The 15,124-nt window shown below is 37.7% G+C and overlaps 1 protein-coding gene and 1 long non-coding RNA gene across 3 annotated transcripts in view; one reads left to right on the top strand and one right to left on the bottom strand.

Annotated features, from left to right (window-relative positions):
* Positions 1-15,124, bottom strand: part of HDAC9 (histone deacetylase 9) — a 462,820-nt gene that overhangs the window by 410,334 nt on the left and 37,362 nt on the right. The gene's annotated exons all lie outside the window — the stretch shown is intronic.
* On the top strand, positions 1,680-14,991 carry LOC116444697. Its single transcript, XR_004240450.1, has 3 exons — positions 1,680-1,691; positions 3,990-3,994; positions 14,849-14,991. It is a non-coding gene; the product is annotated as an uncharacterized LOC116444697 (long non-coding RNA).

Genomic DNA, 15,124 nt, shown 5'->3' on the forward strand with positions numbered 1-15,124 from the left:
CATGGATCTATGTCTTCTTTTCCTAAATTTTTTGTGACAAATGATATGGAAATCATTCAGCAAACCCTGCCATAAGATCAACATCCTTTCAAATACAAAAAGGGAAATGTATCACTTTAAAAGGTTGTAAGGAAACCTAGAAAAAAAGCAACCAGATCACCGTACACTTCAAAAGATCTATTGCACAGAAGAGAGTATATTACCAAATGGAATATAAAGATCAGGTCTTTTCCAAGAACTGCCCTGAGACTAACTCATCTCATCTGTCTCCTGGTCACTAACTATGAATAGTATAATGGGTGCTCTTCCTTACAGATACCAACATACTTTAAATCAAAAAATTATGGTTTTGCTTACAATAACATAGTGAGTTGAAAACAACCAAAAAAGTCCAAACAACCCAACCACCAAAAAAAACATGTATAAAAGCAATAATAGACATGTCATCTTAAATGAAGAAGAAATTCAAAGGAAAAAAAATATTTGAAAAAAATCCAGACTTACTTTTAAAAAGCATGGTTAAACTAGTTCAACCCCATTATGGATATTCATTCAGGATTGAATTAACTCCACACAGTTTAGGTCACTTCCAAAAAAAAATTAATATAAATTAAATTAAGGAAGCTAATTTTAAAAGCATTCTGAACAAGGATTTAATGCAATTTGATGAATCTGCTTCAAATCTAGTTAGGGCATATTAATTTTTTCCTGTCCTCGTGTAAACCAACCCAAAGACCCTGGAAATGCTATCATGCAGAAAAACCTGGATAGGTTTAAGAGCACACCCTGTAATATATGCAAGACCCTCTATAATAGGCGTAAGCCTTTATTACAGCTTTATTTTTTTCCTGCTTAACTTCGTTTTCAAAGGGGACATTTGCATTTAAATAATTAAATTTGGATTTTTTTCCTTTAACAAATCAATTTCCCTCTTCTTGTGGCAGTGTTAAAATGAGGACAAGGATCTACTTTTAGACTAATACTAAAAGTAATCACAGAGGAAGATTTCCAACTAAGCCTAGAAACAGTCATAATGAACCAGCATTTCCACATTTGGAAAAGTTTATTTTTATATAGGTAGGAAATTTAGCATTTTCCAGGAAAACACAGATTTTTACTCTTAAAATCCAAAAAGAAAGAGTGCACTATGTGAAACCTGTGGTCATTTGCTGTTTTCTATGTTCAACTCTTATTTATATGTAGGCATAAAACAATCCTAAACAGGGCAAATTAATATGTTAATTTAATTTCATGTGCAAATTCAAGCAGACAGTAAGATATACTAAAATTATCCATCTTTTACAGGAAACACCAAGATTACCTGGTTTACAATAACTCTCAGGCCATGCACAGCAGGAAGTAAAGGAGGAACAGAAGGTTCTGATCTGCAAGCAAGGGTAGCACTACCTCCTAATAGCCTGTCTTCACTTGTGCACCAGCCATGATCTTTCACAGCTTCCATCCCCTAACTGGCTGCATGTTGGGCTGCTCCTGCAAATGCTTCTGAGGGTATTTCAGTCAAAATGCACCAGATTAGCAAAACCCTAATATTTAAACTGTTGACAACAATCTTGTTGAAAGGGCATGCAGTGATAGGACAAGGAGTAATGGCTTAAAAATGAAAGAGGGCAGGTTTAGATAAGGTATTAGGAAGAAATTATTTACTAAGAGGGTGGTGAGGCACTGGAACAGTTTGCCCAGAGAGGCTGTGGATGCCCCATCCCTGGAAGTGCTCAAGGCCAGACTGGATGGGGCTTTCTGGTCTAGTGGAAGGTGTCCTGTGCTAAAAACATTGGAATAAGAAATTCTTACTTGTGATGCCTTTTAAGTGAAGTATTTAGATATTTCATGAGGCATTTGTAAAGGAAGTCACTTGAAATTTCAGAAGTTAGAGCACAATCACCAAATTCAGAAGTCAATTATTTGCTCTAAATTTGATCAAAAGCATGACTGCCTGCTTTTGCTCCCCTTAAAAGTAACTAGCTCCCATTAAGTACTGCAAATATCTTTACTGGTACAACATACTGTTTTGCTTATACCCATCCAGATCTGCTGAATAGCACAGCCAACATAAAGCTAATCTGTGTCTAATCTTAATCTCTTCAAAAGGTAAGTGTGAAGGGGAGGAAAACAGTAGATAAGCAATGCATTCTCTCTTCAACCAGATTCTTAAGAAAGGAAACGCTGAAGTCTCAGCCAAGGAGCTAGGGCAATATTATATTCCCTTCCTCCCTTGCTCTCCTGTTTAGGAGTGGGTCATAATTATCCCAAGGCAAATAGAGTAGTAACCATTTTTAGGTCACTGACAAAATATTTAAGTGAGAAAGCCTGGAGCAATCAGATCATCACAGAGCTTTTCCTACAGCTGGGATGATCTAAATCCAGGCACTCATCAGTTTAAGACTGAATATCATGTATACAGCTACTTAAAAATTCATCTGCACAGCTTTATCACTTCTGCTGTCAAAAACTAGTAAATTCTTATAATTTGATTTCAGCCTAAAACATCTTAGAAACTGACTGTAAGTGTTACTATTTTAAGAACCACTTGTAAATTGAACCTGCAATCATGCTCAGCCGAGGACAGATTTGTAAGTTCTTAAATCCCTAGTAGTTTCAGCCAGTAATCAAACAGACCAAACAAGAGCTTTTTTATTTTTAAGTCAATAATTACATTTTCAAAGCACTTTTAAAAGTTAATTTCATACTGAAATGTTTCCAAAAAACCTTGTAACCTAGAACTCTGCTTGGCATCAATTAGTATAAAAAATTACAGGCCACAAAAATCTGATTAATCTACTTCCTGCAGCTAAAAAAAAAAATCTCATGACTCATGGGTATGACAGGTGCAAAAGAATTAAAGTCGAGGAGAGAATGCCACACTACCAATTTCAGACAGATTTGCATTGTAAATATATTTAAATATAAGCATTTAGAAAAATAAAACAAACACATCTTACCAACCCACCACTAATCTAGTTCAGGCAGCTAGTGCTACCTTCAGAAACAGGTTGGAATTTTTGTGGTTTCTCATGGGAGGCTTAAATTTATAAGATGATGACAGTTTGCATAGAAGACATTGAAGTTGAAGAATTCTGGGAGATTGGATGAAGCAAAGAAAGAGAAATCTTTATTGAATAGAATGAAAACATTACAGATAAAAAGGCATTTCATTCAGAAAATTCAATTATTCATTTAATTACAGCTAATAATGCTAAGATTAAAAAAAAGAAGCTGGAATATCAAAGGCACATCAAGATCTTAACTAAATCCAGTTATCACAGAAAATGTAAAGCACTGATGGGAGAAGGATGTGGAGAGATTTAATCACTCAATATGACTGCTTTATGCCAACTGCAAGTAATTTCTACCATCTGCCTGTAAAGCAGACCTCTTAATAAATCCCATCTTCCAAAAGCCTTTGCTTAAACCAAGACTCATTTTCTGGATCTTCTGCACAACCATCTTCATCTGACATCCCTGCTCAAAAACCTGGTCACCTGCTCCTCAGGTTTGTACAGCTTGGCTTTTAATTACAACAATTCCTAAAAGAGTCTAGTTCCTCAAATGCATTCCACCTGCTTCCCCCAGGTTTTCCTATAACCATAACACCAGTCCAGGTATGTAAGTACGAGATTGAACAGCAATTTATCTGCATGCAGCTACAGTGGTCTGAGGCTGTGCCATTGCACACATGCTCCCCCAGACGCAGACCAGTAGACCTTGAGAGAGAATTAGGATGATCCTGCAGTTTGAGGTATATGCCTTTAAGCCTTCCAGTCAAAGCATAATACTCCACCCCAAGTGGTTCCAAACCAAATAAAGTAGATTGGAGCTTCAGTTTCCCACTTCCTAGACTAGTCACTGCGAAGCCTAAATGTAGCCTGAACACAGGACCCTAACTGGTCCTGAATAGCCCTAACAGGCTGCTGAATTGTGGAAACTGCCAAGCCTCAGAAGAGGTTTTGGTTTTAATACTATCAGTTAAGCAGAAGTGTGCAAGAAACCCTTCCTGAAATCATATGGGCTGTTGTTTGATGTGCACTTGCCAGATATCTTTCTGACACACTTCCTGTACTTTGTGTAATGTCTTACTCCTGCAAACTTACTTCACACAAGTCCCGCTGATCATTTCCCTATTAATTTAATTTATATCCCTCTTCCCTTGCTTTCAGTGGGATCGTTCCCAGAATAAGAGCTTTCTTGTAAAGACGCATAGTCATAATCCAGCTCCTGCTGAATACAGCTGTGAGCAGTAATTGTGCATGCCTTTGAGTTTGTTATTATGTAACCTTCCTTTGGCTTACCCACATGGAGAAATATTAAAATAAATTAACATTTTACTGGCTCTGTAATTGGAAGTGTCTCTTCGAAACAAATATGTTTATCAAACAGCTTGACTGGGAAAATACATTACTGTAGCTGTAGTTACCCAAATTACACGCTGTCTAAAGCAAAAAGGGCAAAAGCCATCTGGCTCCATATAACTTACATTTTCTAGACAGCTTGCAGCTGGTTCTGATTAAGCAGCATCTCAGTACTCCCAGAGATCTATTTTTAACTCTGCAACTTTATTTTTAGTGCTCGCACATCCAAGGCACATGGTGTTTACATTAATAAATGAACAACCGCCTACAGTTAAGAAAAGCTTTGTGCAATTCTTGTGGCACAGTCACTGTGCGACATAGATGGATGGTTAAATAAAATATCATGTGTTCTAACTAAAGAGACCTTGTGCACCTCCTGCCTCTTTACAGGACTGCAGAAAGCACCTCTGGAGAGCTGGAACAGCAGGAAGAAGACAGTGACAGACAAGAGGATGATTTACTTCTCAAGTAATGTTGGGTGGCATATCCTAGGAAAAGAGTACATGTCTCCTGGCCCAATCCTTCCCCAGAGAAATATATGGATATGGAATAATTATAAATGTAAAATTCGGAATGACTGAAATCTGCTGCTAAAGCCCTGAAAATGTCAGAACAGTGGATGCTGCAAGTCCAGGAAGCATTACCAGATTTTGTTTTTATAGATAGACACACATGCAACCAGAGTTTACACTTGATTTTTGACTATAAAATACCAGTATATTCCAGTACTATTAAAATACCCCTTTCACAAGGATATTAAACACATGCAACAGAAAGGTTAAATGTAGAACATGTTTTGTGATTTTTTTTAGGGTCTCTTATTTTTTCATTCTATGGTATAACTGAATTGCAACATCATAACTGGGGGGTGGGGGGAGACCAATAACCAGCTATAATGAAGTCAAATACATAATAATCTAAAGATAATCCATGCTACAATTTTAGAGCGTTAATTCCATTTTGCATGAACTTGCAACCTATTCTATCACATAGACTACTGTGGACATGTGACATCCTCCACCTCTGATCCCTTGCTCTTCCCAACCAAAGCAGGCAGCTGCAGCAGCCAGTGTGAGTCGTCAAAGGGACCTGCTGGCACTCTGCAAGACGGTACTCTCCCAGAATTTGGTTCTGGGCAGTTATAACAAAAGGATAATTATCCCGAATGTAAAACGTTTTTACTTCTTCCAGAAACATTTCCCAGAGGTAAGAAAATACAAAACACAGCAAAAGTAATCCAGATTTCCTTTTACCATGCAATTAAAGGAATTTGCTCTTCCAGTCCATGTCCGCTGTGCTACATCACTAATATAACCAACTTTGAAACTAGTGCCAGCTAAACACCTTAGAAACCTATCAGTGGGAATGTTTTCAGCACCATAAAGTACTGACTAGCCGTAAAATCTTAGTCAACTTTGAAACAAATCTCTATTTCAGAATCTTGGCATGCAGAGCACGACTGAAGCTGGACCCAGTTCCCTTGTGACACAGAGGACCAGTGCCAAGCGGAAGGGAGGATATTTCCCCAGGAAGTTCTTTCATAAAATTTCTTTTCCTTACTAACACTTTAGACACACTTATTCTCATGTACTCTTAGGTTTCTGCATACATCTTCTCTAAATACCTTTTTTGTTCTGTCCTTGTTCCTTTTTTTTTGTTAAGCTAAGTTCAGTCTTTCCCCCCTCCAGGGCTCTTAACATCTCCATTCTATCTCACTTTCCCTTCTCTATCCTGCTTCCAAGCCCCTGTGTCACTGTTGTTCTTCCTAATCCTCTACATGCCAATGCTGGGTTTGTTTCATTTTTCAATTGCCTGGCTGGGGAGTTTCTTACTGAAAGGACGATATTATTAAATTCCAATGTACTTTTGGGGTCTGCACCCCAAAGACAGCCACTGCAGTTTGGTCTCCCTGCCAGAGAAATGAATGGTGCCTCTACAAGTCTACAGGCAGTCTTACTCAGCAATTTGAAATCAAAACATTATTTGTCATCTAGAACAGATTCCTTGGATGGTAATGGCTTAAGGAGTGCACAAAGGAAGAAGCCTTCTTGTATGTTTTGTGAGAAAAGGCAAGTAGACCCCTCAAGTGTATCCAATAACGTGGTGCAAAAGGCATGTTCTAATATACTAGACTGAAAAGCTATAACATTTGTGAAGTCACAGAAGTAACACATGGGAAAGGTGATGCAGTATTTCATGTAGAAGCACTGTTTTGAGTTCCTCTCTTTTCTCCTACTCTTTAAAAATAGCTGAACAGAAAAGACAAAGTACTCAGCGGCTATTTCAGGATTTTCCTGACTTAGCTTACACATACTTGTGAATTTGTCCACAAAAAAAATGTCTAGGGCAACTGCTGAATGCCTCAATAGAGAAAAAAAGATAACATCAGGATCTAAGACAGCTTTTTGAACAATATAAAAGAGTGCTCTTTGCACCCACAGCAACTACTGGAAGCTGAGTTGGAGATATCTAAATGAGCTGTATTCATTTTAAGTCACTAAAGATATACTTCAAGGCTAGAGAAACAGCTGCAAGCACCTTAGGGGGAGCTGTGAAAGATATCTGATGCCTGCTTTCTTCATGAAGCTTGAAGTCTGTGTATTGTGCACCGGCCTTTATTGCAGGATACTGCCTCAAAGTAGTACTGTTTTTAAATACAGAGTAGATGCTTTTGTAATACAAGGGATGTGAGTCACACAACACAGCATACACAACACAGAGCATACACAGCACCTCGTTGTCTCTGTACCTAAAGAAAATATTGTTTTGCTCTACCAAGCCCCAGATTAGCAATCCATTGTGAATTTCTCACTCAGGTCAGATCATTCTCTATTTCCCAAAGCAGGAAAAATCAAGAATACAGACAACATGAAACTTGTGTAAATGAATGACACTAACATTCAAATTTGAAAAACCTGTAAACTCTTCCCTGCACAGCACATTTGCAGCCTTAAAGAGCAGTACACAGAGGAAGCCATGGGCAAGGGGTTGTCATCTCCATTACTCATATCATGGCAATGTCCTGCAGTCAAGCACTGAGGGGTACAAACCCTTATTAATCCATAATCCAGACAACTGTGAATTACTATATCTGCAAATTGAGAGTTACAAACCAATAAGAAATGAACAAATAATAAGTATGTGCATAATTTTACTTTTATAGAATAGAAACTTTCCTGTCACTTCCAGGTGGCACCTTAAGAATCTAGGAGAAAAATCATGGGAGAGATTTAAAATTGTTATCTATGCAAAAAGGTTAAAGTAACAGATTTTTACAATTTAGTAAAGAGAAGACCAGAAAGAAAAACTAACGAATGCTATCCTAGGAGAAGAACATTGAACAAGATAGAGGATAAAATAGCATGGTAGAGGTCACTAGTTCTCAAGTCTTCAGGTCAGCCATTAACTACAATTGATAACAAAGGGAACTTTAGACAGGAATTCAGGGATTCTAAAATAGCTCAGTGCTTTGCCTTGGCAGAAACTGCCAAAATGTTAAACCAGATATTTTGAACTCAAAATATCTTATGTTTGACTAATGGGAGTTTTGTCAAACCATCTCAGGTTGCCTTTCTTTCTGCCAGAATTTCCAGCCAGAGGTCAGTACCTGAAGGAGACTCCCTTTTGGAACAGACATTGAGGCTGACAACATCATCACTCTGCATCACAGCCCTTAGAGTTACAGTCATCACAAAAATTAGGCATTACCTCAGGACCCCTGACAACTGCCCAGCTTTGCCATTATTAAAAAAATTTTCAAAAATAAATAAAGAATTTCTAGGTATTACATGACATCAAAACCCTCCCCTGAAGAGAATAACAGTCCAAAACAACATCTTTTGTGTTAATCTGTTTCAGGCCTCATTAAACCTTCAAAAGAAATTCTCAGAGTTTACAAATCTTGCATATCTAAACTGCAATGCTAAACAGAAATAGATATGACTAGAAGAAAAAGAAAAATAGAATAGAATAGAATAAAATATAGATAACATAAATTTCTAAGTAAAACCACTTATGAGGTCATCAAGGGGGACTGTGGAACTTATTGCAGTGTTAGCTTTTAAAACTGAAAATCATCTTGTCTTCTTAGAGATGATAATTTAAGAAAATTAAAAGCCCTGAGGCAGGTTCAAACCATCAATTTCATTGGTTCAGGAGGGCTTGGATCTACCCACAATGTGCACATCATCATCTGAAGGAAAGTATGACACAGCCCCTCCCCAATTTAAATCTTACCTTGAGCTCCCTTTAGATATTCATTTGCTAAATGCTACAAAGCAGTGATTAATTTCCAGATTAAGATATTCCATACACTCTAACATTTTAGATTTTTTAATAAAGTTTTGAAATTGCTACCAGCTTCACAATTAAGGTGCAACAAAATAGACCTGCTTTTTGTGAGTTACCAAATCTGCAAATTACCTGTTATAAGTGTTATAATTATCACTGCAGAAACACTTATTCTGCCGAAACACATCTGCCAAAGACAAAATTAGGAGGTGGTGTGCGGGCGGGAAAACATTAAAAGTTGGCAAACATGCCTTTTTTATGGTATTGAATATAATCAATATTCATATAGCTAACCTAATAAATTAAGAAACTAGAACGTTTTATTCATGGAGTTTAAGCTAACTTTCTGTATAATGCAACATTTTAGAAACATAGCCTTACAAAATTGTAGACGTTATAAATTCATATATGTAAATACTGAATCTATGATCTTTTAACAAAGCACATTTCACATATTCCTAACTGCCTTGTGTTGCATATATCTTAATGAATATGAAAGAATGCCTGGCAGTCAGATGCTGAATTATCACTTTAAAAGTGGTATGCTGTGTGATGTGACTGATAATGTGACTTTGTTGGTCATTTCATTCAGCTATGAAAATGTTCACTGAGCCTCCAAATTCTGCATGGAGAGAACAGGTAATTCTTAAAATCCATAAACCAGAAATGACCAGTAAAGTGAAGTGTGACAAAGTCCTTAGTACTTCTGTCCAGCTTTACCTATGGTTAAGCAGTCCCACACTTCTGGAAGCTGACCATGCTTCTCCTGTTCTAGGATCACTCGTGATCCTTTCTTTCCAATGTAGGACAGGAGTTAAACATACTTTTTCTCTTCCCTCTTCCTTCCTAACTTTGCCAAGACCATTGTGTGGCTATGTAGTAAACCACACTGAAGAACCAATCCAGGCTAAAAACAACCCTTTTTCTTGGGAACAGCTGAGCCTGGATCAGTTCCTGAATCCCTTTCATCCTGTGGCCACACAAATAAGTATATCTGGCACAGCTGAGCAGTCAATGAGTAGAGTGAGAACAACAGGCAGGCAGTCACCAGAGTTGCTTATCCTGGCACTGCCACTGAAAAAGTCATTTCTCAAAATATAACCTCCCCCTGGTGGCTCTTTGAACCATGCAGCTCCCTGGCTCAGTAACCCACCAGCCCTCCTACCCTAGAGGTGACTGTCCTGTCTTCTCCCTCCACAACGACAAACACACAGAAATGAGTCTTGACACCACATCACTTAGTAAGTAATTGAAGTGAAAGAGTTGTCTGATGAGCCAAACCACTCAGGAGGTAAAGTGTGTTTGCAGCAATGCAGGAAGCATGAACATCCTCCACGCTATAGATGTTTTAAGTTATAAAGAACCCTGCAAATAAAGACATTGTGAAAAGATTTTTGTTGCTGTTGTTTATCTGGATACTGCAGCAGCAATTCTCCACACAGAAATGTGAGGATTGACAGAGGCAAGAACTAGGAAAGCCAACTGACCTGCCAAATAGAGTACAGCAATGAAGCACCTGGAGAGACAAAACTTGGTATTTATAGCGTTTGAGCTATATTAATTAGGACTTCTTGAAAACACAACACCCTGAACTTTCCCCCCAATGTCACCCTCCTCAACCAACATGCAAGACAGTACATTAAAGCAAATATTGTCTGTAGAAGAACAAACAGATTATTTGGTATGACAAGACTAAGAATGGAATTCAGATGCTGGGGAGAGGGAGAGAAATAGAATAAATGGGAAAAAATGTCATAAAAAAATTAAAAAGGAACAACGAAAGTAGATGGACTCATCTAGGACTGGTCTCACCCACTAAGGGATTAGGATTTCTTATACTCGGCACAGTCCAAGGAATACTCTGTATATATGGCAGCCCAGCTGCCTAGGTAGGAAATTCAGAGATGGTAGTGAGCCCCTCCTTCCTCCAACAACATAAAAATCTAGGCCCTGGACCATATGGATTGGAGCACAGGAAAACACACGTCAACTGCTGAAATCAGATGGAGAAGGGACATCTCTTTAGTTGAGCTTCAAATTCTGACTTGATTTAGAATTACACAGTATTTTTATTCCTAGAGAAAAGTCCTATACTTAGGAAAGGCTTTGCAGGTTATGCTAAAGAGTTTGCTTCAAGCAAAGGCAAGCTTTCATGAGGCACCACAGGATGCTCCCATTGCGTAGCTTCCAGCAAGCACAATGACTTTAGCATTACAGACAGTAAAGTAATAAAAGCAGAGTTGGTTAAATATTTCCTGTGAGACTGGAATCCAAACTTCTGAGTTTGGAGGCTTTCCAAACTCACTTAGAGTGATGGCAGACTTCTATTCAGTAAAAACACATGAAAATTTTGTCATACACTTAGTGACAATCAAAGCAACTTCTAGGTGGCTGTTAGGATGCATAGTTTGTAACGATGAGCCACAAGAGGAATTAGCCTCTCCACTATTTTCCAGCATATTTCAATGGTTAACTATCAACACTGTTCTAAAACACCATATTTTCACTCTCCAGAGAGAATGCAATCTTCCGATTTGCTTTTCTAAGGTCACTCAAAAGATAAAGATATACATTTACCTATTTAAAGTTCACTAGACTCCAATGAAAGTATAACTGTGCCACCTTGGTTTGATGGACTACTAATCAGCAAAAAGGACAGTGGAATGCTGTGTTTTGTCACTGGACAAAAATTTGATGGCTATTTCTAGAGGTGCATGTTCTAAGTGAGCACTGAGGATAAATGATGTACTTAAAATGACAAAAAGTTTTTACCTCTAATTTTAAAAAGCCATTCTGAAGAATCTTTACAAGCTTTATAAACCTTTCAAGATTTATTTCCAGAAAACTAATTTAACTTTTAAGGTCCTAATGGTCAAAAAGTCAGACCTCTGCTTTGGCTACACAGACCAACAAAATAGTTCTTTTGAAAGACAAATTCGCAGACAAAAACCATTCAGCAGCCAATATTAACAACTAACTCCTGAAAGAAAAAAGCAATATAGTTCTAATTGTCAAATACAGTATCTGTTTGAAGAGATAGGAATTTTTTGTGTATGTTTAGGTTAAAGCTTGTATGCATGTATAATCTTAAAGTACCACAAAGTTACACCAACAATTCAGATTTGTTTTCTTAGTTAACCTGAATCTGCTGAAAGTAGTAACTAATTCCACAACTCACTGTCTAGGTGTTGTCATTAGTTTAAGCATTAATTTAAATATTCACTTAAAATCAGAAGAATTAGCATACAAAATAATAGGCCTTCACAAACCTGTGCAAGTATAAAAGCACAAATAAGAGCAGAACCATGACACTTCAATGCTTTAATTATCAATTTTCATGGTAAATGGTACAAATTACTTCTAAGAGGAAGAAAAAAAGCATAGTAAGTAGCTCCATGTATTTACAAACTTTAATTATCGCAAGTGAACAAGATGATGCTTTCTTATCTAATGCATGCACAGAGCATTTTATTCATTATTTGGTAATTTGTACATTAAATCCCCAGTGGCAGAACACATTTTGAATCTAAATTTTTCATTCAAGCTTGTGAATTATTGGGATTTTACCTAGAAATACCTAGTTAAAGATGTCAGGCTTAAATTATTATGAGAAAAATACAGAGACGTCTTTTACATTTCATAAGGGCAAACTTAAGATTTATGTCAGACTGAAGCTATTTCGGAGTTCTGTAAGGAGATTCAAGAGGTCAAAATCTGAGCTGCGCATCGCAGTCATGCTTTGCATTAGAAGTTAAAAAGAGCAGGGAGTGCTGTGAGGCAAGAATCCTTCTTTTACACATATTATATTAAGGCTTGTAGATTTTATTTTTTTCCTTTTTGAGATCTTAAAGAGCTGCAGTACTCTGTCATACATAGACAGATAGACATAAATAACATATTTATTAATCCTGAAACTTATTGGGTCATATTCAGTGAATTCACCATATATATCTAATCCAGTCTATGATGCAGTTCTTTTTCAATCTAAGGAAAATTCATCACAAAGTCATCACCAGGAACAAATATATATGATTTCTTCAGTCCACAGTCAGAAACCTGTAAAAGATCCATGCACTTAACCTCAATGGAACTTAAACACCTGCCAAAACAGACCTATGTATGAAGAAGAGGTTTTAGCCTTCTCGTATTTAATTTGCTACTTTTTTTTGGACTCAAAGTTCTCTTACATCTTTTTACCAACAAACCAACAAAATACATTTTAAAGTAAGATACATGATTATTCATCAAAATATTCATCTGTTCATAGCATCTACTGATGGCAAAGAGATGTTTACTGGACTGAAATGTAACCTTTCAGTGCATTTTAATTTTAAAACAGTAGTGAAAATTGCATCTTGGAACTTTTTCTATATTTAGTTTTTACTAATATGAGGAAAATTATTTATAAAAATGCAGAGAAAAGCAGAATGAGAAAACAAGGGGAGTCAGCTTTACAGTGAGGAAAAACAAGCTATTTCTCATGAGGAACAAACAAATGCCTATCAAAGAAATTCAGAATCAAGATGACAGAAAAGTGATCCAAAAGCAGGAGCTGGCAGAATTTAGCATACGGCTCCCTTCTCTCCCACTCAGTTTATTAAGAAATATCATTTTCTGTTGACTACAGCAGCTCAGAAGACACTAAAGACCTGGAAAAATAAGTAATGTTGTTGAAGAGCAGAAAGAAGTTTGGACAATGATTTCCAAAATATTATATATCAGACTTGGATTTTAATTCAGTAATTACAGAGCGATAAAAGAGCTGATTTCACCTAGGTGCATGTAAGTAAACCAAACACCTTTTGAACTTGTTATCTTCAGCAGCAAGCATGTGGAAATGCTGCTGAAAACCAGGAACAGTAAAAAGCTCTCTGACCAGCTTTCCACAACAGCATTTCACCTGTCTGCAACAGGAAAAGCAAGAAGCTGGATAAACTGGATGTGTGGTTTTCCACAGGGAAACTGCATTACCAAACACTGCTAATTTAGCAACAGCTGCAGCATCTAGAAAACTTCCAAACAGGTCAAGAGTTCCAGGTATCTTCCCTTCTTCATCATTTATTAGTGCCATGTATCAATATTAATTGTCTCTTTTCCTTAGAAGAAAATTATTCCATGACTAATTTTAGTGGTTTTGATGTTTTGTTTGTTTAATAGAATTTTTTTCATTTAACTATTCCAATACTGCTTTTAATTTCAAGGGGAAAAGTAGAGCACAAAATCTGAAACATCTGGGTGACAGGAGAGGCAAAGGGGAGAAGAAATGAGATCTTTCTGGACTCATTCCCCTCCTCAGTTTACAAAAAGAAAACCAATGATCTGTATCTTCACAGAAATATTTATAATCTACCATTCCCCATAGATGCTGTTTTTCTTTGAAAAAATCTGGGTAAAAAATACTGTACTAAACCAACACATGCTTTAAATGAAGCAATCTCTCTCCTGTTCAGATGAGTAGCATCCTTTCCAAGGGTTGGAATCCTTGGAAACTGAGCTGGTAGGCACACAATAGACACAATCTCCAACTACACCACCATGTTAATAGAAGATGTATTTCAAAGTACTAGACAGTTAGAGAGAGGTAAGTCCAAAATACATGTGAGTGTACTAATCCAACACTGGGTAATGTTGACTCTTTTTAAAAAAAGTGTCTCTCAAAACTTTAAATTAACTACTCCCTGTAAGAGCAGAGAAGGACCACAGAGTGTTGGTGGATGACAAGCTGACTGAGCTGGGAGTGCCCTTGGGGTCAGAAGAGCCAGCGGTATCCAGGGGTGCATCAGGAAGTGTGGCCAGCAGTCAAGGGAGGTGATCCTGCCCCTCCACTCGGCCCTAGCGAGGCCACATCTGGAGCACTGTGCTGAGTTCTGGGCTCGTCAGTACAGGAAAGACGAGGAGCTGCTGGAGAGGGTCCAGCACAGGGCCACAAAGATGATTAAGGGACTGAAGCATCTCTCTTATGGGGAGAGACTGCGGAAGCTGGGCCGGTTTAGTCCAGAGAAGAGTAGAGAAGACTGGGAGGGGATCTCATTAAAGCATACAAATAACTCAAACGCAGGTGCCAGCCAAGAGGTTGGTGCCAGCCTCTTAAGTGGTGCCCAGCAACAAGATGGGGAGCAGTGGCTATAAACCATAGCACAAGAAGTTTCACCTCAACATGAGGAAGAACTACTTTGCGTTGAGAGTGGCAGAGCACTGGAACATGTAGAGAAATGGCTGAGTGAACAGGGACATGTATACGTGCACAATCCAAGCTGTATTAGTTTCCTGTCCTTGACTAGGGAAAAAAGAGAGGAGCAATGCTGATGTGGCAAGCCGACAGGATGTTGGGGAGGGGGATACTGACCATAGAAAGAGAAAAACTTATGTTAGTTAGTCGCGTGCATATTAATCTGTAACCTATCGCTTGCTATTAAAGGCCATGTGAACAGTAGCTGTAACCCAATAGTATGGAGCTTGCTTATGCG

Source organism: Corvus moneduloides, chromosome 1 (genome assembly GCF_009650955.1).
Source record: "Corvus moneduloides isolate bCorMon1 chromosome 1, bCorMon1.pri, whole genome shotgun sequence".
In the NCBI taxonomy this organism is placed as follows: domain Eukaryota; kingdom Metazoa; phylum Chordata; class Aves; order Passeriformes; family Corvidae; genus Corvus; species Corvus moneduloides.